Source organism: Prinia subflava, chromosome 4 (genome assembly GCF_021018805.1).
Source record: "Prinia subflava isolate CZ2003 ecotype Zambia chromosome 4, Cam_Psub_1.2, whole genome shotgun sequence".
Taxonomy (NCBI): domain Eukaryota; kingdom Metazoa; phylum Chordata; class Aves; order Passeriformes; family Cisticolidae; genus Prinia; species Prinia subflava.
In genome coordinates this window covers 8,290,329-8,313,375 of record NC_086250.1, presented here as the reverse complement: position 1 = coordinate 8,313,375, position 23,047 = coordinate 8,290,329, and the positions used below count along the sequence as shown (strand labels likewise).

The following is a 23,047-nucleotide window of genomic DNA, read 5'->3' as shown; positions in this document are numbered from 1 at the left end:
AAAGATGCAAAGATAACAGCCTTCCATTCATGTGGCATGAGAGCACTGCCTGCAGCCTCTCTTTTGTGACCAAACAGGCTCCTTCAGGGAAGAGGTAAGAATCAATTTGTGGAAGATTTGGCACCATGCAACTCCATCAGAAAGCAGGAAAAAAAATCTACTTCCTTTTGCCTTTAAGCATTCCAAAGCTGACCAGAAACAGGTAAAATGCATGGTGGCAGCTCTCAGAAAAAAAAAAAATCCAACCCCCTTTTTGGTAACATCAGCACTGTGCAAAGCTGCTCTCCTCTCACTGACATGGCACACTGCATAGTGTGAGTTTGCCTGGAACACTTTTCAACCTGTTTTTCCTTGAGCAGGGCATAAAGTACTTATTTTTTTGTGGCCAATGTAATAACCTAGTGTGGTTCTTCTCTCAAAAAACCCCACTGAGATGTTTGGAGAGAGAATAGGGCTTCCTTCCCAACACGTGATGTGTGCCATTTGGCCGACCCCTCCTTCAGTTCCATGGCAGGGTTTAATTTTATATTGTGGTATGTAGCCATTGACAGAACCTTTTGAAATCTATTAAGAGGAAGATTGGTTCCAAGATGATGTTCTAGAGCTGGCGTTAGTTTCTTTTCAAAATGTAAACTAATGCTTCTTTATGATGAAATGGGTATTCTTTCTTTTCCTTTTCTTTTCAAAATTAGAAACAAAAAATCATGGTGTGCTATGTCAAACTGCACGGCAACCTATAAATAAAAACAGGAGAGAAAAGAATCTGCAAATGAAAGGTTAGAAAGGACAGCTGTGTTGTCTTTGAAAAAGAAATGTATTAGGTATTTTTATAATTATATGGCAGTCTTTTTTATGTGGTATTTACAGTTATGATTTACGTCCATATTACCATAACTATTTCCATACTTATAGACAACATGTGATAATGCTGAGAGCCAAAAGCAACCATTTGGTAGCATTTAAAAAATGCAGGAACACTAAGAGAAAACAGGGCAGTAAAGCAGAACCCTTCTGAGTTTTATCCATCTGAGTAATGCAAGCCAGGACATAAATGTCATCCAACATAAACAAATGTAGAGGTTGGATTGTGGTGGTAAACTCTCTCTTTACCAATTTAAACACTCATTTTTGAGTTGGGAGCTAAAAAGATGGGCTTAGAGAAGAGTGGTAACGTCGGAGAGATGGATGTTGGTGAATCTGATTCCTGCTGTGATTACATCAGGAGTCATTAAGTAGTAAATTATTTATCATGGCAGTGCCTGCAAGCACCACCAGCATGAAGGGCTGGTAAGAATTTCCATTCTAAACCCCTAATATGCGAATGGGGTGATGGGCATAACTGAAATGCATTTAAAAAAAAAAAAAAGGAACAAAAAAGAAAACCAAAAGCCGAAAATTGGTGCACAATGAGTCAGTTGCAATATGAGCAAGCTACACTTTTGAGGTTTAAGGAATACGTCTGAAAAAAATCCCTTTGTTAACAAAACCATGTTTTGGCACCAAGGTGTTTGTGAGTTGTTTGCCCCCTGTTGCTCCTTAAAGATGGAGTCATTCCATAGTAGAAAGCTTTTCAGCAGGCTGCTTGCAAATGGGTGTTGTGTGGATTTTCCTAGGTCAAAGGCTTATCTCATTTGCTCTGGAGCAGTCCAGCATAAATCCATTGACTCTGTGCCACAAGCATGATGTCATTAGAGTTGTATTTTTAATCTGTTGCTGAATTAAAACAAAAAAAAAAAGCTAACAAAAAAAGAAAGCCCTGATGCCTCAAGCCAAATTGTGCTTCCATTTATGCCAGTGAAGTTACGCAGGATTTACACAGGTGTCAATGGCAGCAAATTTCTCAAATGGCTTTAACAAGATTCCAGTTCCTGTGTTCACGTCCCGCTCATCAAGAGTGAACTGACAGAGATGAGGTGAAAGCAGAAGTAGGGACTCAAACATTTCAGAATGAATCTGAGTGAAATCATGTTTTCCACCTATTATGACTAAGGGAATCTTTGTGGTATTCTGGGTATTGTAGAACTGAAATTGTGTTCTTGCACTGAGACATCATGATGGGCTTTTAATCTACAAACCAAGTAATGAAAATTTAACTGCTTAGATCTCAGCCACACAACTTTTCTAGTCTGCTGACTCCTCAGTGCAGAGAGGAACTGTTGTATTCCTGACTTCTTCTGACTGTCTGGGATGGGTTTATGCTTCTCAGATAAACCTTGTTTAATACAGTTGAGAGGGAAAGGCTGGGTTTGAGCTGCCTGGTTTTGATGGTAATTTCTGGAGGATCAGGCAAAAATAAGAGCTAACTCTGATACCCTTTCAAGTAAGAGAAGAGACAGATCATATATTCTGAGGCATAACGGAAAGAATCCTCCCTCAATGCTTCCCTTATGTTTTTTGTTGTGGAGCTCTATCATATGTGGTATTTGGTAGCACCCTCCTATTATTAAGGTACTACACCACTTTCCATTACAGAGCTCTATTTTCAGTTCCTTCCATCTTTGCCAAACTCCAGCCATCTGGGCTGAAATTCTTGGAGGCAGATGTCTGCCTCGGGCTGAGATCCTTTGGAAAATTTATATGTCAGAGTGGGTCATCCTTTCTGTATCACAGTAACCTGACCCACTGTGAGGATTCTCCCGAAAGTAAACATGAAAACATTGATGGAAAACACTTGAGCTTCTTCTAAATTTGAGCAAGAAAATTGGACAGAAATGGAATATTATCTGCCAGTCTCGGGTCCCAGAGGCCTGATCCAAAACGCAGTGAACTCATCAGGAAGCTTTCACATGGATCAGGCCCTGATTTTTAATGGGTGAGGGAACAGAGGGTTTTGCGCAGTGAACGTTTGCCAGGACGCAATTCACCACCATAAATCAAACGCTAAATAATCCCAAAGCCCAGAAAGTGAGCGTGCAGATGGCAGTGTCTGCTCCCCAGGGACTGCACTGACTGCGATCCAGCCCCAACAGTTTGATCTCATTTCGAGCAGTCTCAAGGACTGCTCTGATTCGGCAATTCTTGGTGCAGTCTTGTTGCTTTCTCTGCTCTCTTGGCTGAAACTTTGCTGGTGGGAGCAAACCCCCCCACCCAACGCTGCCCAGGACACCTTGGAGTGTGCAGGGCAGGGGTTTCACAGCCAGATGTGGCAGAGCAGCTGGAATCAGCTGGGTTCGAAGCTTCCCTGTAGTAAGGAAAAAAGAGAGTCACTTGCAGAAGAAGAACAAGTGCTCCTGGAGAGGAGCATATGGAGCAACTGTGAGCACCGAGCGAGAGAGAAACACCAGAGTGACTTAGGGCTGCTGGGAAATACCACAGCCTTTGGAAGGGAGCTGTTAAGAGCATTGGAAATCTAATCCACATTGATGCACCCAGCTGTTTAACCTGCAGGGAAAAGGTCCTGGAAATAGCAGTGCTGACAGAAAAGGCTGTGCATGAGGGGCCCTGTCTCTGCCTTCCTGTTCTCCACCAAAACCTTCCCAGCATCACAACTGCCTTTATCCTACAAAGAGGAAAGGGTCCTGAGCTTGGAGATGGTGATTTTCTGTAAGTTTTAGAGAAAATCAGTGCCTGGGTAGGGGACAGACACTCTGGAAATCCCCCTGCTCTCAGAACAGACTGCAGTGGCTCTTCTCAGGTGCCACAAAGTCCAGCCACAAAAGGAGAGGAGTCACAGCTCTGCTGGTTCTGCTGCTTATGATGCAATAAAGTAATTTATTTACTATTATTGGGTGAAAAAATATTTTTAGAGTATTTGCAAGATTTTGACCTTTTTTTTTAATAAAAAGTCAGATCATGCCATTAAGAGCTTTGACCTGAACGTTCAAAGAATAATAGAAATCCGATCACCTCTAAGTATTTTGCTTCTGCTTTTTGTAATTTTTAATAGGTTACTCTAAATAAATATAATTAACTATATGATCCTGGGCCCCAAATCAAAAGGCGTCTAATCAGCAAAGTGAAAATGAAGTATTTTAACAATCCTCTTAAAATAAAAAAAAAGTGTCAATTCATTAGGCCTGCCTTTTCTTATGAGCAATGTTTTAAAAATTGTTATTTTCAGATGAAAAAATAAGTCATTTGAACACTTTCTGCAACCTACAGTTGTTGCAGACATTAAACAATTTAATTTAGAAAGTTTTTTTCAAAAATATATTTTATAGCTGTTCTTTGTTTGTCATGCCTGTGCACTGTAAGTGCTGCCCTTCCTACAGACAGGTTGAGAATATTTGTTTGGAATGTTTCTCCATCTGCAAATGACAATTTGTTTGCAATGGAACATTTTTTTGAGAAAATGTCACATTCATGTGTTTTAAATCATGCACTGAAGGAAAGGGTTTCCAGTTTTCCACTTCAGAACAGCTCTCTGAAAATGAGAATAAGGGTTAAATACTCCTGATTTTCTGAGCATTTCAGTTGAACAGGTTTATTTCTAATCCATTTGTATGACTGAATTAAAGACATTCCAGCATCATGAAGAATTCTCAAAGAACACAAATTTTCTTATAGGAAAAACCTGTAGTATTGCTTACCTCAGAATTACTGTAGCTATTTCACCTACCACATTTTTCAGATCAGTAATTTATAGGGCAATTTTAATGCTATTTGAATGCCATGTAATATTGACCTCTAATTCCTCTTGATCAGGGAAAGTACACTGAAAAAAACCCCCAGATTTATATTATTCAAATAGTTCCCAGACTAACAGTTGTATTTCTGTTTCACGCAAGAACTGTGGTGCTGAGTCAGAACAAATTTAATCCTGGAGCTATTCATCCACTGATGGCAGCTGAGGGATGGACTAATTCAAGCCTAATTTGCTATAACTGGTCTCTGGGTGTTTGCAATGGATTATATGTAAGAAGCAGGATGAAGAATAGTGTTGTACAAGACAAGCTACAGGGTGACAGCACTCTGTAAAAGAAAAGAAAAATAAAAACCAGCAAAAAACTTACCAAGACACTGCAGTAATGTGACAGCATTCCCTGATGTATTGGCTGCATCTAGGAAACTTTCGCTCAACAGAAAATCCATATAAAAGCTTATGAGGTGAGGGAGGGAAAAACTGAAAAACTGTTCTTTTCCCCTGTATTTACCAGCAGCTTGTCCTTTTCAATGCATAGCTTTGAATTTTATGGAGCAGGAAAAAAGCGGGCAGGTCAATAGTACACACTTCTACTTATCTACTTCTAATTAATTTTCCTACTAGTAAATAGTGTAGATAAATTAAAATCATATTTTTCCTGTTGAGAAGTTTGGGTGTTCTGGGGTGTTTGAATAAACCACATGTTAGCCAATATGTCTGTTACACACTGCAGCCCTTTGAGACCAGGAAGGGTGGGTTTGAGCATGAGAAGGAGATGTGGTGCAGAGTACCTCAGATCTCTTCTGATCATGGGAGGACAGTGCTTGGTTTATTACAGGCTCCATGCTTGAGTTTTTCATTTTTATGGAGAGTCAGAATACAACTAAATATTACTAAATCACTGATCACTTTACCCAGGGGTTTGTTCATGGCACTGTATTTGAAGAACTGTGTTTTTCTTCATTATGAGCAAGTCTTTTTCCCCGTCTAGAGTGCCTATAAAGTAAACTGTGTCTGTCACATCAGGCCAGAGCCAGCATTCTGAGCTCTGTGGGTGTGATGCCATGAAGTGCCTTGGGAGCACAGGGTGGTTCAGCTTGCAGGGCACATCAGGAGGTGCTGTAGTCACTGCAGCATCCACCATCCCTGCTGAGGGTCTGGCACACTGCTCCAGGAATGCTGGGCAAGCTGCAGATGGACAAATAATCTCTGCTGATGTGCTGACAGCCTGTCACAGAATCACAGAGTCATTTAGCTTGGAAAAAACCTCCAGGATCATCCAGTCAACCTGTGCCAGATCCCCACCTTGTCACCCAGCCCAAAGCACTGAGTGCCCTGTCCAGGCCTTCTGGGACACCTCCAGGGATGAGGACTCCACCACGTCCTTGGGCAGCTCCTTTTCCAAGGCTTGACCACCCTTTCCATGAAGAAATTCACCCTGATGTCCAGCCTGAACCTCCCCTGGCACAACTTTCCTCTTGTCCTGTCCCTTGTTCCCTGGGAGCAGAGCCTGACCCCCACCTGGCTGCACCCCCTCCTGTAGAGCTGCACCCTACTCTAGCTGCAGATAGAGTTGAGATCTCCCCTGCTTGCTCTGGTTTAGGAGATGTCATCAAGGACCAAACTGGCAGGTCTGTATTTGTTTCTGAGGCCTGCAGCCCAGTGTTAAATGGTGCATGTGGAACACAGCAGTGGCTTGGGCCTCAATGTTTTCAAAAGCTGACAACTAGAAATACTGAAAATTCAGTCACATTTTCTCTTCTGGAAAACGCTAACAAAATTAGGAAGCTATAACTGACTTAAAAAGGGCTGTTTTTCAAGAGGGGAAGGATACAGCAAGGCATAGAAAGCAACTTTAACAGGTGTGGAATACAGCCAAAACAGTGGGATAGTACAGGGCTAGGCTGTTGCTGCCAGGTCAGGTTAAGTGTCTGACCAGATCTCCATCTGGATTCAGGATCTGGCTCACACAGCTGCCTTTCCTCTTCAGGAGCAGAGATTGCAGAGATTATCAGCAATATTATCACAAGTCTCCCACTACCCTGTGTATTTCTTAAGGCTTCTGTATTTGGAGTCATGCAGTTATGGGATGTTGAGGAAACTCCCCAGCCAGACCATTCCCGGGACTCTCTGGCAGTGGCACTCCCAAGGTCAGAGGCTCTCTGGGACTGAAGGACCAACAGGTCCCTGCCTGGCTTCCTGCACACCCCACTCACATCCCACCAGCTTTGGCAGGCAGAGGTGGCACAGTCCCAGATGTCTCATCCCATAAAGCCATTTATTCCTGGGGCAGTAACACAGAAGCAGCCCCAGCTGGTGCCTCCAAGGAGGGACCCCAGCAAAGGAACCCCTGGGATTTTATCCCATCACAGTCTCCTCATGGCCAGTCTCACTCTCCCTCTCGAGTCTTCAGCTCCTACCCCCATCTCTGTGTCCATCCACCTTGCTGGCATCACTCGTTTTCCTCTCCCTTGCTGTCCAAAAGGTCGGCAATTCCCACTGCTGCTGTGTCCCAGTGTCCATTCACCTGGCTGGGTGTCACCTGCCTGCGTACCCTTTGTCATCCCAAAGGTCAGCACTTCATCCTCTTGTCCGGGGCTTCCACCCAGAGCTCAGCCTGCACTTTAATCTGCATTTAAATCTGCATCTCAACCTGCATTTCCATCTGCAGCTTGTGAGCCCAGCTACCTGCACCAGATGCGTTCATCAACAACAGTGAGAATTCTTAGAATTGCTGACTTCTAGCCCTTCCTGTGGAGATACCATGAAAAACAGAAATGCTGAAGCCTCAAAACTCCCAAAAGGAAGAGGATGAACATGAAATGCAGAATGTGTATTTAAAATGTTAGGCTTTTTGAGGCATTTTAATTGTACTGACCTTATTCAGCTGTTGCAGACTCTGGTTTATATTCCTACACACTGTCCAGGGGAGGCAGAAAAAGCAGCTGAAATGCCAAATCAGTGCTCAGAACTAGACTACACTGTCCTCTCTGTCCCCAGAAACCCACTGGCACCTTCCCTGCCATGGGGGAGTTTTGCAGGAGCTCAGGACTCTCCCGAGCTCTGCCATCAGGACATACCCTAGGAGGCAGCAGAAGCCCACGTTCTTTCACAGCAGCTCAAAACACATGAGCGTCTTTAACTTTCCTCCTCAGCCTTACCACGAGCTGCCTGTTAATGTCACTTTTGTTACTGCCTTCCGAGGGCTGGGCAGCTTTGCACAACTTGTCACCGTGGGTATCTGCAGAGTTTCTGAAGCCACCAGCAGCAAGTCTTGCCTGTGACAGGCTGAGCCTGGAACTCGTACCAAGACTGAGTGGGTGCCATGCAGAGAGCAGTTATACCTTTGTGCAGTGCTCAGCTTGCCTCAGGATTTGCAGCCTGGAGAAATAGCTTCTTTCTCCATTCTGCTTTCAAAGTTCTGTAGACTCATAGAAAGAGGATGGTCCTTGATGACTGCCCAGGAACTGAAGCCCAGCAGTTTTTTCCCAGCACCACTTCACACACCTGACATGAGTCTGGGCAAGCCAGTTAGAAACCATTTTTCGAAGGGCAGGGCTGTATCCAAAGAGTATGCTAACCTTAAAGCCAAATTTATAAGAATGATTACCATATAAATGGGATATCCATCTTCAGAAATGAAGGGCTGGGTAGGCAAGGCCACAACAGTGCCCTCAGGACACACATTTCTGTGCCCCCCTGAGCTCTGACCTCTCCATTCACCCTCATCATTAAATTAGTGGGCAGCTGCCCCAGGGTAGCAGCATCAGAGCAGCGTGGGGGGAGATGGCTGGGAGGTGAGGCCAGGGCAGGAGCTGGAGCTTGGGAATTGGTAGCTTGAGAGGACAAGGATGAGGTGAAACAAAAAGCTGTTCTTGCTGGAAGTGGAATGGCAAATAAATTCAATTTTCTTGTAGGATTTTGGAGCCTGAACTCAGAATCTGCTTCAAACCAGGTGTCACTAGAGTCTGGTCTTGAAGCCTTGCATGGCTGTGCCTTAAGCAGCATTTTTTTGTTGTTGTTTTTACTGTATTGGATGTGTCAACTGGGTGTGCAGTAAACATGTACAGCTATGACTGATATTTTGTAATTTTTGCATCTACTTTTTTTTTTTCCTTTCTTTTTTTTTCTTTTTTTTCTTTTTTTTCTTTTTTTTTTTCCCTGGCTACTTTTTACATTTTATGCATTCCAGCCTCCATTTTTTAGAGTCTAAAAAGAACCTAGATTGCTCTGAATAATAGTACTGAATATTGCTATTATTTCTTACTGGAGCTTTTGCTAGGTACTCTCAGCTCTCCTACTGCAGCACATTCTGAATTCTCTATCCAGAGGGAAAAAACTCCAAAGGAAAACAGTATATCTGCTGTTGAGAACAAATTTATTTCTAGCCCCAGCTAGAGGGCTGTTACTCAGGGATCACTGCAAGGGGGTCAGATCCTGGAGTCCCAATGAGTTTTACCCTGAGGTGGGATTGCAAAAATAGACTTCTGATCCTGTGGTAAAACATATCTGCTTGGGGGGTAAGATACTGAATGGTGACAGGAGCTGCTGTAAAGCTAACACAACTTTAATATGTGGGGAATAGAGTACTCCATATGCTGCTGTGTGATTTCCTTCTTTGGCTTGGAAGGCAAAAACCCACTGCTTGTATTTGGAAGGCAAATTTCAATCCCCAAAATATCTTCTCTGAATTTACTTAATTTTACTGGCTGGTTGAGCAGGCTGACCATAGCTCAGACTGGCGTACAGGTTATGTCATTCAGCAGAAAACTCCCTTGTGTGAGCAGAATTTTGTTTCATTTTATGATTTTTTTCCTCCTCTTTCTCCTCCTCCAAGACTATACATACAAAGGGAGGTCACAAAATAAAAATAAGCTGTAGCCTGCAAAGTTCAGGGTTTGAAACAAAAAAAAAAAAAAAAAAAAACAAAAAAAAAAAAAAAAAAAAAACAAAAAAAAAAAACCAAACGTATGTATACTTATTAGAATTTCTTGTTAATGAGGTCATTTATGTCAGGGCAGGAAATGTACAAAATAGCACAGGATAGAAAAATCTAGACACTATAAAACACGCCAACAAATTTGGCACATGCATTACTCCCTTAATATGCCCCCAATGTAATCTATAGATCCCACAAGTGACCAGACTATGTTTATGTATGTAAAAACTCCTATATATGTAGCACTCATAAGAGTAGCAATTTTACTAGTGGGAAAAGATTATTGTGGTCTTTTTATAAAGCATATAGGTTTACTTAGAGTGAGTCCTTGTAGAAGAGTGCAGGACCATGAAAAACTGTTAAAATGTCATGATTATATTAATTTCATACTTAAAGGAATACTTCACTTTAAGTTATGGCTCCAAAATTACACTGCTCATTCATGATGTTTTTAATGTATAATTGGCTGCCTTCAAAAATGTCACAGTAGGAGGAAAAAAAAAGTTCATTTTCCTTGGCGTGTGTGCTGTTGCTATTCCTGTGTTCATTTGGCTTGGCTCAGGGAACCAAATGCTGCAGTCTGAAATAACTTTTTATATGTTGACATGTGCATTTAACTAGAATAAGCAGGCAGAGTGGACCAAGTTGGATCCAGCAAGGAACAAAATATGTCTTGTGTTGTACCTTTAATGTGTTAGCCTCGGTGTCCAATTCTTTCTCATTTTGTCATTGTCACAAAACACGTGGACCATAAGGACCAGGCAGTGAGGTAACACCAAGAAGGAGGGAAGAGTAAGAAGGAAGGATGGAAAATATAATCTCTTGAAGGAAAAACTATGAGGGGAATACTATTAACCTGTTGAAATTTATTTAGCAAAATTTATTTAGCCTGTTGTTTCCCAGAGCAAATAGATCTTTGCGGCTTTGTTGACTGTTCCTCGGCGTGGCCTAAGGAGAGGCCTCTCCAGTCCCACAGGTGCTGAGCTGGATTCTTGAACCCTCACCTCATGTTCACACCCCTGGCCTGAGTCTTGATGCTTTTTTAGAGTTGATTTGAGCCCTAGGTACTGGGTTTGGTCTGGTCTCTAAGTCACTGATGTCTGTGTTTGACAGCAAGCCTGAGGACAAAGGCTGTGGGGATGCGGTGCTGTGAAGCGCCTTCCCCCGGGTCCTGTCTGCTCCCCACTTCCCCAGCTCACAGGAACCTGCCATGGCATGGCTTTCTGCCTCCCCACTTCCCCAGCTCACAGGAACCTGCCATGGCTTTCTGCCTCCTCACACACCTCCTCTGCAGCCGGGGCGTTCCTCAGCTCACAGGGATGTCCCATAGTCTAAATCATGGCTATGTCACCCGGACCTTACACAGGGAAAAGCCTAAATGCTCACAGGGTTGCAGCACAAGTGGACACAAGGAGGAGAATCCCAAGGAAGTTTTGTAGGCAGTGCCACAATTCTGAATGTCTGTCTCCTGGGTCAATACTTTTGGTGAGGAAAAATCCCACTCTTCTGTATCCACGTTCGTACAGTCCCATGACAAATACACTCAGAAGGGCAGATGTCTGTGCACTGTGAGAAGTCTTTCTGGGAAGCAGAAGTTAAGGATCAGCAGTGGGTAGTGCCCTGCTTTTTTTGCAAACTAGGCAAAAAAGACACCTTGTTCGGTTATAAACAGGAAACCAGCGCCAAGTTAGTGGAGGTTCTTGTCCAGGACCACTCCCTAGATGAGCTCAGGCTCGATGTTCTTGTCAAGATGAAAATCGTGACACGCCCTGTGCCTTGTGCATTGTTGGGACCTGCTCCTGACCACATCTCAGCAGGGCTTTCTGCCTTGAGCACGTTCCAATTTGATGTGCAAAGACCTAGGGGTCAGTAAGGGGGAAAAAAACAAAAAACAAGCAGGAGAAAAATTCAGGTTATTTAGGAAACTTAAAACCATACACTGAAGTCTACTGCATCAGTGTGACAGCCTATGATAGAGCACCAAAATGCTGGGATTTGGGGGCCTTTTGTATCATTGTGTCAGTCTTGCAATGTTTTAGGTAAATGTTGTGTTCTACATGGCATCTGTTGGTCTTCCAAATGAAGCCTTCTGTGCTTAAGTCCCAAGGAGATATTTGTGTTTGTGCCACTAGTTTTCCTGTTTCCTCAGTGGAAACAAAGATGGACATACAAGAAGCTGGGTTTTGATATCTACAGATTTTATTGACTTTTCCCTGTGATATCCCTGATACTGGGGGGGGGGGGGGGGGAATGTGGTCTTTTGTTGTTTGTGTGTTGACTGATTTACTAAAAAAAACCCAACAAATCAAGTAAGACTTGAACTGAAAATGCTCAAGAAACCTAACCCTAAAGTCCTTGATTCATGTTTCCCTCCATGCTCAAAACTGCCATCTTCACCTGAGGAAGTAATATCCAGTTTTAGAATTAATGATCTGTTTTATTTCTTTTTTTTTTCCTCTCCTATTTTTTTCTTATCTGTCCTGTGTTGGAGGACAAATATCACCAATTTGAACTCTTTTATAAAACAGCTTTGTAGTGCAAAGCCAAACATTTTTTGGCTTCTCTGTCACTGGGGGAATGAGTGCTGAAACACAGCATTTATTAGCATTTAAATAGCCTGAATTTTACACCTTTGTGTGCACACATGCGTTTTACTTCTCAACCCTCTCCACCCTCTCCCCCCCAAGGCATTAATGAAGTTTGTTGTTCTCAAAATAGCAGTTCTGTTTGGAATACCTAATTGCTGGGTTTCTGTTGTGGTGCTTTGGTCAGAAAAAGCCCCGTAAAGAGCAGCCCGTGTGTCCCTGGCTCAATGGGGACCTGTGTTCCCCTCGAGGGGCTGTGGCTGAGGATCTCAGCTCCCTGCTTCATCTACACCTCTCCGGGACAAGCAGCACACGCTCAATTGATGGGCACCGTCAAAGGGCTGCTGGAACTGAAGGATTTATTTATTTATCGCTTCTATATTTATTTCTTGCCAGTGTCAAAGAAAAGATTGTGCTCGCTGGCTTTTCATCTTCTCCCAAGTGCTGCCTGCACACTGCAGAAATGTTTCCCCCTCTAAATGCACTTGTGCTGACTGGAACTGGATCCTCACAGGCAAACTGCAACGCTGCCGCTGCTACAATGTCATAATATTTCATAGGTCATTTATAAATATTATTGCCAGAGCAAATAAATTTCTTCAGAGTACTTAGTCTACTGCTAATAAATAGTTTATTTAAGCTTGTAAGAATGGTGACATTTCACTTGGAATATCTTTGGCCTCTTAAAAATTGTTAGTGCGGAGAAGAAAAGGGGAAAAATAAACTGGAAAAAATATGCAGCAGATCTTTTGATATTTTTCCCCTATGTTTTTACTTGCTTTAAAGGGCCTTCTTGTCAGACTGCATGTCTCTGTGTGAAGATATTACAGGGTTTCATTAATGTGGATTATTTAACATCTCCTTTAGTAGATTATTCCCTCTTTTTTTCTCTTTCATTCCCTCTTTTTTTCTCTTTCAGAGCTGCATGCAGCTGAAATAGTGCTTGAGCAGGTTACTTCTCACATCAACAGTAGTAACTGAATTCCTTTCACCACTTTCCCCTTTTGGAGTGAGCATTATGAGCGGGGTGGTGGCATTTTATTTGTTCCTTTTTTGATGGTTTGGGATAGGTTTAGATTTGCCATTATTATTCATCCTGCTCTTTGGTTAAAAAGGCTGAGGTTCAGATGGATTTTTAACAATGATATGAAGACACAGACCAGAAGAGGGGAAGGCTTAGTTTTGTGGTGTGTTTGTGTTTTGTTGGGGTTTTTTTTGACAGCTCAGCAAAGGTGTCAGCTCTCAGCTCTTTTCATTCAACTACTGAATTCACATCAAGAATAAATGCTAAAATTTTCTTTCATGTGCTTCCCATAAAATGTGTCATTTCATTCAGGCTCAGGAGGAGGTACAAAGCTGATGATTTTATTTGTGCATGTGTGGGAACATTATATTTCTATTGCAATCATCCAGTATGGAAAGAAAAATAATGTTCCATTGAAAACCTCCAGTGGTTTTTGAACACAGTCCTGTTTAAAAATTACAATCCCTGCAGTTCTAGAGATGCTTAATACCTCCCCTGGCAGAGTCCATGCCAGTCTCTCCCAGATGACAGGCAATCTTCAGAAACTCTGGGAACAGGCAGGGAGAAACCTCAGCAAACTCAAAATATCTGTAGGAAGGGGAATCATTTTATACTAAGGGAGTTAGCAGGCACTTGGTCAAAGACCTCTGGTGTAAAGAGCCTGGAAAATTTTGTACATACCTCAACCAAATCCCACATAAGACTGGGAGGAAGGGAAACAAACCTCCCATGTGCTCTTTAGCTGACAAATGACAGGGTTTCCAAGAGCAAAGCAGGAAATTCTCTGCACTTACTTACAAGTTTATGGCAACACAGGTGCACTCTCCTGCAGATGTTGGCCTGCACATGATTTTGTCATTTAGATGAGGAGAGGAGAAGGAGAAGGAGAAGGAGAAGGAGAAGGAGAAGGAGAAGGAGAAGGAGAAGGAGAAGGAGAAGGAGAAGGAGAAGGAGAAGGAGAAGGAGAAGGAGAAGGAGAAGGAGAAGGAGAAGGAGAAGGAGAAGGAGAAGGAGAAGGAGAAGGAGAAGGAGAAGGAGAAGGAGAAGGAGAAGGAGAAGGAGAAGGGAGCTCTTCTGACTTGGATTTCTTGGTTCCAAATGAGCTTCCCCTCCATTCATGGTTTCTGCCTCAGAATACCATGAACTTGTCTTTTAGTTACCTGTGTAGGAATTTTTTGTCTTGTTTTCCTTTTTTTCCTTTTTTCTCTTGGAAAACATCAATCTCTGAGCAGTGCCTTCCTTCAATTCCCGTCACAACACATTTGTTCTGAACATTCCTCTTGATCCCCAATGCACAACAAGGATGGCATCACAAGGCAAAAAGGAGCTTTCCCTGGTCTGTCAGAGCAAGTGTCTGAATTAAAAGACAATAAAAAGGCAGTCTGTTTTCAGCCAGATTTATACAGAGGGGAAAGAAAAAAAAAAGCTTCAGGTTCAGTATTCAGTGGCAATATAATGTGTGTGGACCACTTTGAGAGAATTTGCACAAACATCTTCTGCAAACTTACTGTACCTTTTGATCTTCCAGCTCTGGGAAAGAGTACAGGAGGGGGGGAAATGTCTCCAAAGGATCAACACTGAAACAGCTTCAGTGGTAAAGCTTTAGGGTGGATTTTTTTTTTTTTTTTTTTTTTTTTTTTTGTGCAAAAATCTGTGATCCTCTGCATCCCTGATGTCCAGGGACCGATCTCAGTGTAACTGAGTGTGCAACATGAGAAGCCTCTGTGCTGATTCCTGGCAGCTCTGCTCGTGTTTTCCACTGAAAACTGAGAACTTTGTTCCTCATTCTCAAATGACCCCACAGCTCCTGGAGGGGCCACAGCTCAGCCAACCCTTGTGCTGCACCTGCGTTGTTTGCTCTCCAAGGAGAGGGCAAGCAGGGAGCACAAAAGGCTCGTGCAAACAGCAGAATTACCTTCCAGAAGTATCTTCCATGTTTTCCAGGGGGTTTATTGCAACACCACCTCAGTCCCTTTCCTGACCATGTTTGTGTAGGCTGGAGAACCTTGCAGGAAGGCAGGATGCCTCTCAGCTGTTGATTTTTTATCTTTTCTCTGATCTTCAGGGCACGCAACAAGCAGCACAATACTTCATATGTGTGTTTAATATCAGTGGAGTATTTTAGTTTGGACTTTTTCCTTTATGGGCTGCATAAAGGCGCATTTTGTGAGACTTTAATTTCCCTCATAAAACACCTTGCTTGCAGTAAGCTGCATTCTGCTCAGTAAAGCTTTCAAAATTGACAGATTCAGCTTTGATCATAGTAACAAATATTTGACCCCAAATTTTCAGAAGTGTCCCTTATACATAGGGGGAAAAAATCATTGCACTTTCCAAAGGCAAACTCCAAAGCTTAGGGAAAATTCTGCTGCTGCATGTGAATATTTTGGCTATTACTGAACCTTGCTGAAGGAAGCAGCTTGAAATTTAATTCAGTACTGAATACAAGAGCTCCTGGACAATAACTTTTGTGTTTTTAAAGGGTGTAGGCAGATAGGTCTATTTGCAAAATGACTGTTTAGCTTATTGACATACATAGAGCTAATTCTTTAGATTTTACTGATGTAACCAAAAGAGTGAGATTTTGGGATAAGTAGGTGTTATAACTTGTGTGTGTGGTAGATGTTATCAGCCTGAAATACTAGAGATATTTAAAACTGCTGAATACCATTTCTAGCTATTTCAATGTGCTTCAGAGAAATAATTAACATAGAGCAGTTTCCAGTTGTAGGAACCCAGGTGGGCCTGGAGCCAAGCTCTCACCTGGCTGACACCAGAGCTGATGGGGCTGAGCTCCTACAAGGAGCTGTTCAAGTTTCAATCCAAATTGTCAGAAGTCCCAGAGCTGGAGAATTTGGAAGTGCTCTTGTGTTTATCCAGAAGTGGAGAAGGTGGCTCTGCCTTTGAGGTACCTCTCAGATGACTGGGTTTAAATTTGATTCTCACCTTTCACAGGGCTGACATCAAATGGGATGAACCCTTTTTAAGTGAAAAATACTCTTAATCATCCAGAGAAGAGTAACAGTTTTCAAGATAGTAAACCAACACTATAAATACCTGTAATGCCAGGATCTTAAACTCAGAAGCTGCATGGCAAAAGCAGTTTAGAACTGTTCTCTCAGTCCTTCATCAGAACAGTGCTTTCTTTCTCTCTCTGAGTTTTTAATAGACATCTCAAGCTGAGATGACTGTCAGCACTTTCTTCTGGTAAGACTCAGTTTTGCTAAATATACATTCTACATTTGTAGCTATAAATATGTACAGATATAGAGTATACACTTTCTTTAGGAAGCCAGGGTCCATTTCTAGTTAATTTTCTGATTCATTCAGTGTGTCTGTATTGCTTTAATTGCTTTTTTTTTTAGAATTTGCATATACCCAGTTGTGAGAAATCTCGTGACATTTACAGGAGTCTACTTTCAGTTCCTGTGCCTTGGTAGCTGATGAGTTCATTTCTGTAACGTGGGTCTCTAGCTTGGTTAGGGAACAGCACTGAGACTGAATTCTGTGGTTCTGAGAAGCAGGGTCTTGTGCCTGGAGGCAAAATTAAATGATCTTTTAAAAAATCAGACTATTAATATCCCATTTAGATAATTTGTTGTATGCTTTTATAGACAGAAGGGGTTATGCAACAAAATGAAACAAGAAATAAAATCAAAGGGAGGTTAAAGCTATTTTCATTTCCCCAAATAAACATATTCACATCTGTGGAAGTCAGTGCTACACAGACTATCAAGGTGAAGAGGTTTGCAGGATCTGATGCTTTATTAGTAGCTGAAGACATTATTTAGCATTTTCTCAAAACCAGACATGTGCCCCATGCCTATCCATGCCTCAGAGTCTCTGTCTAACCACTGCATGAGGGATTTAGAAAGAAATTTCTGCTGTGGCCAGCTCATCCCTTATAACTGTCCACTAACAACGCCGTCACCTCTCTGGGAGACAGCTTTTTATCCGTCCCAGATGCTAAACCTTTTGTTTTCCTTTGCAAAAAAGTGCCCCACAAGAAAAGTCAGAACCTTTTAAATGCCATGAGACTGAAAATTCTCTTAAGTTCAGGATAAGCCTGCCAAAGACAAGGTACCCTGAATTTACACTCTGAGAGCTGTCTCTGAACAACAGAACAGTAAAAACGTGCTGAAGGGTGCAGGAGCTTCAGCTGGGCTTGTGAGCTAAAAGAACTCCCCAAAGTAGACCCAGGCCAGCATAATCCAAACAACCCTTGGTGTTAAAAATACATGGCTGGCTTGGGCTTTTTGTATCACAGGACAAGGAGGGTAATAGTCTGCTCCAAAAGACAGCTCACTTTCAGCCATTTGAACAAAATCATGAACCAGGTTGCACATATGTTTAGCCAGTGATCCTCTAGGCTTCTCTGAAGAATCAGACCCTTGTGTGTGTGGCTTGGGAGGATCTGAGGGATGTGGTATCTGTAAGAGATCAGAAAACAAGCAGCTATCCTGAGGTCACAGTGAATATCTAAGATTTCTGTGTCTAAAATTGAGGTCCAGGCAATCCTGGACTTCTCTCTACCCATGGATTTCTCCTCCTCCAGAAAGAGGAATGGCAGGAAGGGTGAACAGGTACAGAAACCTGAAGCTGAACTCGCTGCTGCTAAACTCTTCTGTTTATCATCTTTATCAAGCAGTTCAATCTCCAGTACTCTTCAGAGTACTTCAGCTTGACAGAACTTCTGTCAGAAATGCAGCTTCCCCTTTGCAGCTCCTTTCTAACACACATTCTGACACAATTAAAGCAAATCCTCTGTTAAGCTCATTCAGTGACCAAATAAATCTTTGTTAACAGAGAGTTAAAATTGCTCAGTGGTTTCTCATGTCTTTCCAAAATGCCTTGCTCAGCAAAACTCACCCCCCTGAAAATGCAGAAAATGAGGAATCCTGGCATAAACCAGCAGAACCTTAACTGTGACCCCCCTGGAAGTCTCAGTCCCTGGAATTACTGGCATTCTCTCCAGATGAGTTCAGTGCAGTACATTTTCCTGGGCCTGATGCTCCAGAACAGCGTGTGCCATCAGCAGGCAAGCTGCAATCTGCATTTGTTTTTATTTTGCTTGGGGTTTTTGGCAGTAGAATCCCTGCATTTTAAACAGTGTCAGAGGGATATTTTGATAGGATTTAGAAAAATATGTTGCAGCCATCCCTCCCCTTTCACTGCAGTCAGTTCTCTGCCTGATGCATGAGCAGTGTATGCCTTACCTGGACACTTCTGGAAGTTCAGACATTTGCCCCTTTCACTGCCATCTCTACTGGATTTTGGCACACCTAGAGAGAAGAATACACCACTGGCAGGCTCCTCACACTTGCTAACTTTGACAATCACTTCATCATGCTCCAGTTTCTCTTCATCCACCTCTTTTTGCACTCCCATTTTCCAGCCCCAGCAGTCCCCCCCCAGGACCTTGTCCATGATGCCAGAAAACTGAAGTTTTACTAAATACTTAGCTTTACTAAGCTAAATTACATCTCAAGGTTTTTTTGGTAGTTCAAAATCAGCCCAATTTCAGCCTCAATTTCAAGGCTTTCCACTTTAGTTATGAAAAAACCAGAGTTCTGCTACAATCAGCATTTCTCCTGTGTTAAAATATGAAGCAAAAAGCAGTACAGCAGAGCAAACTGCTCTATTTTCTTCAAAATATTTAATTGTTCATAGGCAGTGGTGAAGTGGGGCTTTAAAGCAACCTCAGTAGACACTCAGGGGAATGAGGGTTGTGAAATGCTGTGCAACATCAGGCCTTGTATTTGGGAATACTCAGTTTCTCACAAGCTGACATTTTAATAGATAAAAAGGTAAAAAGCTGTAAGAAAATTCTATTTCATCCCAAGTTCTTGTATGTGTAGTTTACAGGAGCAGTAATTTCAGGCATAGTTGTGATGTTTCTTGAAGTGAGGGCACAGTATCAGCTCTTTAGTTCCAGCATGGAGCACTGCCAGATCCTTGAGTTTTAGTGCTGATGTTGGTAAATAATATACAGTTTTTGGCTAACCATACAGGTACAAATTTGTGGGTTAGACCAAAAAAGCAATACCAGCACACTGACAGGAATTGATTCAAGTGTAGGTTCTCTAATAGTTGTGCTCTTGTTCCAGTCCTTCAGGCTGAAATGAAAGCTCAGAGCCCTTTTGATTGGAAGCAGAGATTTATGGTTAATTATAGCATTTCCCATGATTATATGTTTGTGCTTCAGTAATTGCTAGATGAGGAGGAACGCTGAAACAATTTTAGGGCTAGTATGTTGCTCTACCAAGAGATACACCTTCAGATAGCCCAGCATGGGCCCTTCCTTATTTCTTTATAAGGAAAAATACATGGCAGAAGTTCCACTCCACTGGTCCTTCAGAAAGGTGGCAGCAGGAGCCGGTGCTGCTGCTGCCTCCTCTGCTTCTGTCTCACACCTTTTCTTCTACAGACAATCCCTCAACATCCCCATCTGAAAAACAGCAGTGAAAAACAGTCTGGGGTGAACAATGAGCTCAACTCATCCAGAACATGACTTGTTCAGGGATCAGACAAAATATATTGCCATCAAGAGCACAATAGATTTGGTTATGATGATATAGTCAGGTGCCCAAAATTCTGATGCTGTACGTCATAGACTCACAGCATGGTTTGACTTGGGAGGGACATTTAAAAATCATCCAGCCCAGCCTCCCTGCAGTGAACAGAGACATCTTTAACTACATCAGGGTGCTCAGAGCCCCAGTCTTGGCTTTTATGGTAATTCTGCCCTATATTCCAAAGGTATGATTGCACATTGCAAGACAAGTAACAGGTTACTAAACTCCCATCCTTGTTTCATAAATCTGCATCATAATTGCCTGTATTAAAAAAGAAGCTCTTATGAACAGTGCATTTCTCTTTTAAATTTACTCACAAGGAGAATAGTAAAAAGCTAACTGCTGTGCCAGATGTTCAAAGACTTTTTTATCCCCCCCCGACCTACTACTTTCATGACCATGGAAACATTGCCCTTTTTTGTTTGGTTGGCTTTTTGTTTGTTTTGGTTTGTGGTTTTTTGAGTAGAAAAGCTAAATGAATCTTGATGAACTGAAAGCTAAAGAACACATCAAATTTTAGATATGAGTTCACTATAGCTGTAGCTAAGCAAGAGATACAGCAATGAAATGCAAGTATACTTTGGAGGTACTTAGTTACTGAATTAGATAATGATCACAGAATCACATGTCCTGAAAGTCAAAATGAAACTCTTACCAGAACTACACAATTTATATTTCTACATCCACTCCCAGAAGAGCCAGGGCAGTGACTGGCCAAGGCTTCCACAATCATTACAGGACAGGTGTTGATACCATACATGCTCTGAGCACCTAAGAAACATGGGGGATGAAATAAATGATGGTGATTGTACAGATGGCACTGTCTACTGGAGCAAGCCATCCCAGGATCTAATTTATAAGATATAAATTTAAGTCTGAGCTAACTCCCTGTGTTGGAAATTTAGAAGAAAATAATTTTTCCTATATAATTCATCTTAGAGCACATGTCTGACACAGGTGCTCTTTTCTTTAAAAGTACTTGGTTCTCTCCACTGGCTGCTAGGGATTCTTGATATGGAGCTCAAGCACAAAGGAGAGGGGATCCACCCAACCCCTGTGCCTGATGTAGAATGAGATATACTTCCTTTCTCTTATCAGCTGAGGATGATGTTCTCCCAGTGGCAGTCGAAACCTGGAAGGGAGCTCGGTCTCTAACCAGGTGGAAATGGTTCAGAATATGGTCTGGACAAGCTGCAAGAACATTGCAGTCTGATAATTCCTTATCCTCTCTGTCTTGATTGCTCAGGACATTGAAGTCAGTATTTTTCTGTTTCCAAATATATTTGGTACATTAAAATCTCACTGTGAGATGGAGACACTCCTAACAGGCTGGAATTTTGATCTTGAGGTGTGATCCTTGCTTGATAGTCCTGTGATCTTGTGTGCTTGCATTATGCTCCAGGACAGGCTGGAGAATTAGACCTTACTCATTTTTACTGCTGGCAAAAAACTGCTGGGCACCTTCATATGAAACTGCAAAACAGGATACAAAAAGCAAAGAGATTTATTTTAGGCCTGACTTTAAAAAGAACCAAGTCCTATTTTTAGTGTGTTTACTACTCGTCAAAGGGATTTTCTGTTGTCTCAAACCCAGGCCACTGAGGTTTACCACTGCTTGTATAACATTTTTTCAATAGTGCTGTTCCTTTTTCAGTAATTGGTGTGGCTTCCCATGGCTCCAGCAGCCCTGCTCTCCCTGGGCAGCCTGGGAGGGGGGATTTGCCCACTCTGGGGTGAGAGAGGCTGCACTTTTTGGGTCTGGGTGGGGACCCTGTTGACTTCATCTGCCTCAGAGTCAGCCCCTGGACTGTTATGGTTTCCCTGAAGCCTACTTAGCTTCCTGGTAGGATACATTTCTAAATATAGCTCTTACATTGGATGCAGGAATGTTTACCCATGAAAAGTCAGGCAAGGTAAACACTTCTAACATTTTTTTTGGTCAGTGCCTTTTTAATGGAAATGAGTCTTGAATTATATTTGGCATCATCCTGGCATGCTGGAGCTAAATACAGGGACTGTCTTCCTTTTCTGTTAATCTGTGATTTCTAATTTTGTTTTCATCTGGAAAGGGGTGATTTAGTGATCCTTCACTATAGGTGTGTCAGTCAGAGTGGATGTTGTGAATTTTGCATTCACCTTTTTAATAACACAGCCCTGAGTGAATCTGTTGACAGAAGCTGAGCAATTTAAAAATACATTTGAAAGTATGCAGTGGGATTATGACAGAGGTCTGTGCCAGAAAAAATACAAGCTCTTACTATGCTGTTACAGTTGCTTAAGCACACATTAAATGCATAGTTTGCACTCTCTTTCAATGAATGTATTGTGAAGTACATTTATTTAGGACTGTGCCATTATGTTAATACAGCTTTGATTCAACTGATGGATTTCTTTTTTTAATCCCTCCTGTGTATTTGTGATAAGCTCTGACTCAAGATTTGACGTAAGCTTGCATTCTGTTCACACAAATCTGATTTAAAAGCTATTTGTGCGAGTGTTTTGCTTGAATTTTTTAAACAGGAAGATGCATTTGTGAGCAGGCTGTTATTTTCTGATAGAGTGCAATCATCCCACCAACTGGTACTGCTTTACCTCTGAGGAGCAGTGAAGATTCCTCTTTGTCAGTCCTAATGAAAAAGTCATTGTGCCGTATCACACCTCGTGGTATTTTCTACTTTTGTACAGGGGAATAACCTAATTTTGGTACAAGACAGAGAAAAAAGAAAACCTTTCAAATAAATCGATGGCTTTTTGAAAATCAGTATCCCTTCAGCAAGCTCCCTACACAGGACACTTTTCTGTGAATACAAGTGACTGGTGCCCTTACAAATGGGGTCAGCAATGGGGCAGTGATTTGGTCCTGCAGTCCCCTTGTCCTTCACACCCCACCCCGTGGCCTTGCACTCATTTATCCTCACAGAGTCATAGAATCATAGAGTGGTCTGGGTTGGAAAGGACCTTAAAGCTCATCCAGTTCCAAAACCCCCTGCCATGGGGGTTTTGGAACCTCACACTATTCCAGCTTGGTCCGAGCCCCATCCAACCTGGCCTGGAACACTTCCAGGGATGGGGCAGCCACAGCATCTCTGGGCAATCTGTGCCAGGGCCTCACCAACCTCACAGGGAACAATTTCTTTCCAACATCCAGTCTAACCCTCCTCTCTGTCAGTGTGAAGCCATTGCCCCTTGTCCTGTCACTCCAGGCCCTTGTCAAGAGTCTCTTTCCATCTTTCCTGTGGGCTCCCTTCAGGCACTGCAAGGCCATAATGAGGTGACTCCAAAGCTTCTCCTCTCCAGGCTGAACAATCCCAATTCCCTCAGCCTTTCCTCCCAGCAGAGCTG

The 23,047-nt window shown here is 42.4% G+C and overlaps 1 protein-coding gene across 7 annotated transcripts in view; it reads left to right on the top strand.

Moving 5' to 3' along the window:
• Window positions 1-23,047, top strand: part of LOC134549607 (potassium voltage-gated channel subfamily KQT member 1-like) — a 395,125-nt gene that overhangs the window by 224,337 nt on the left and 147,741 nt on the right. The gene's annotated exons all lie outside the window — the stretch shown is intronic.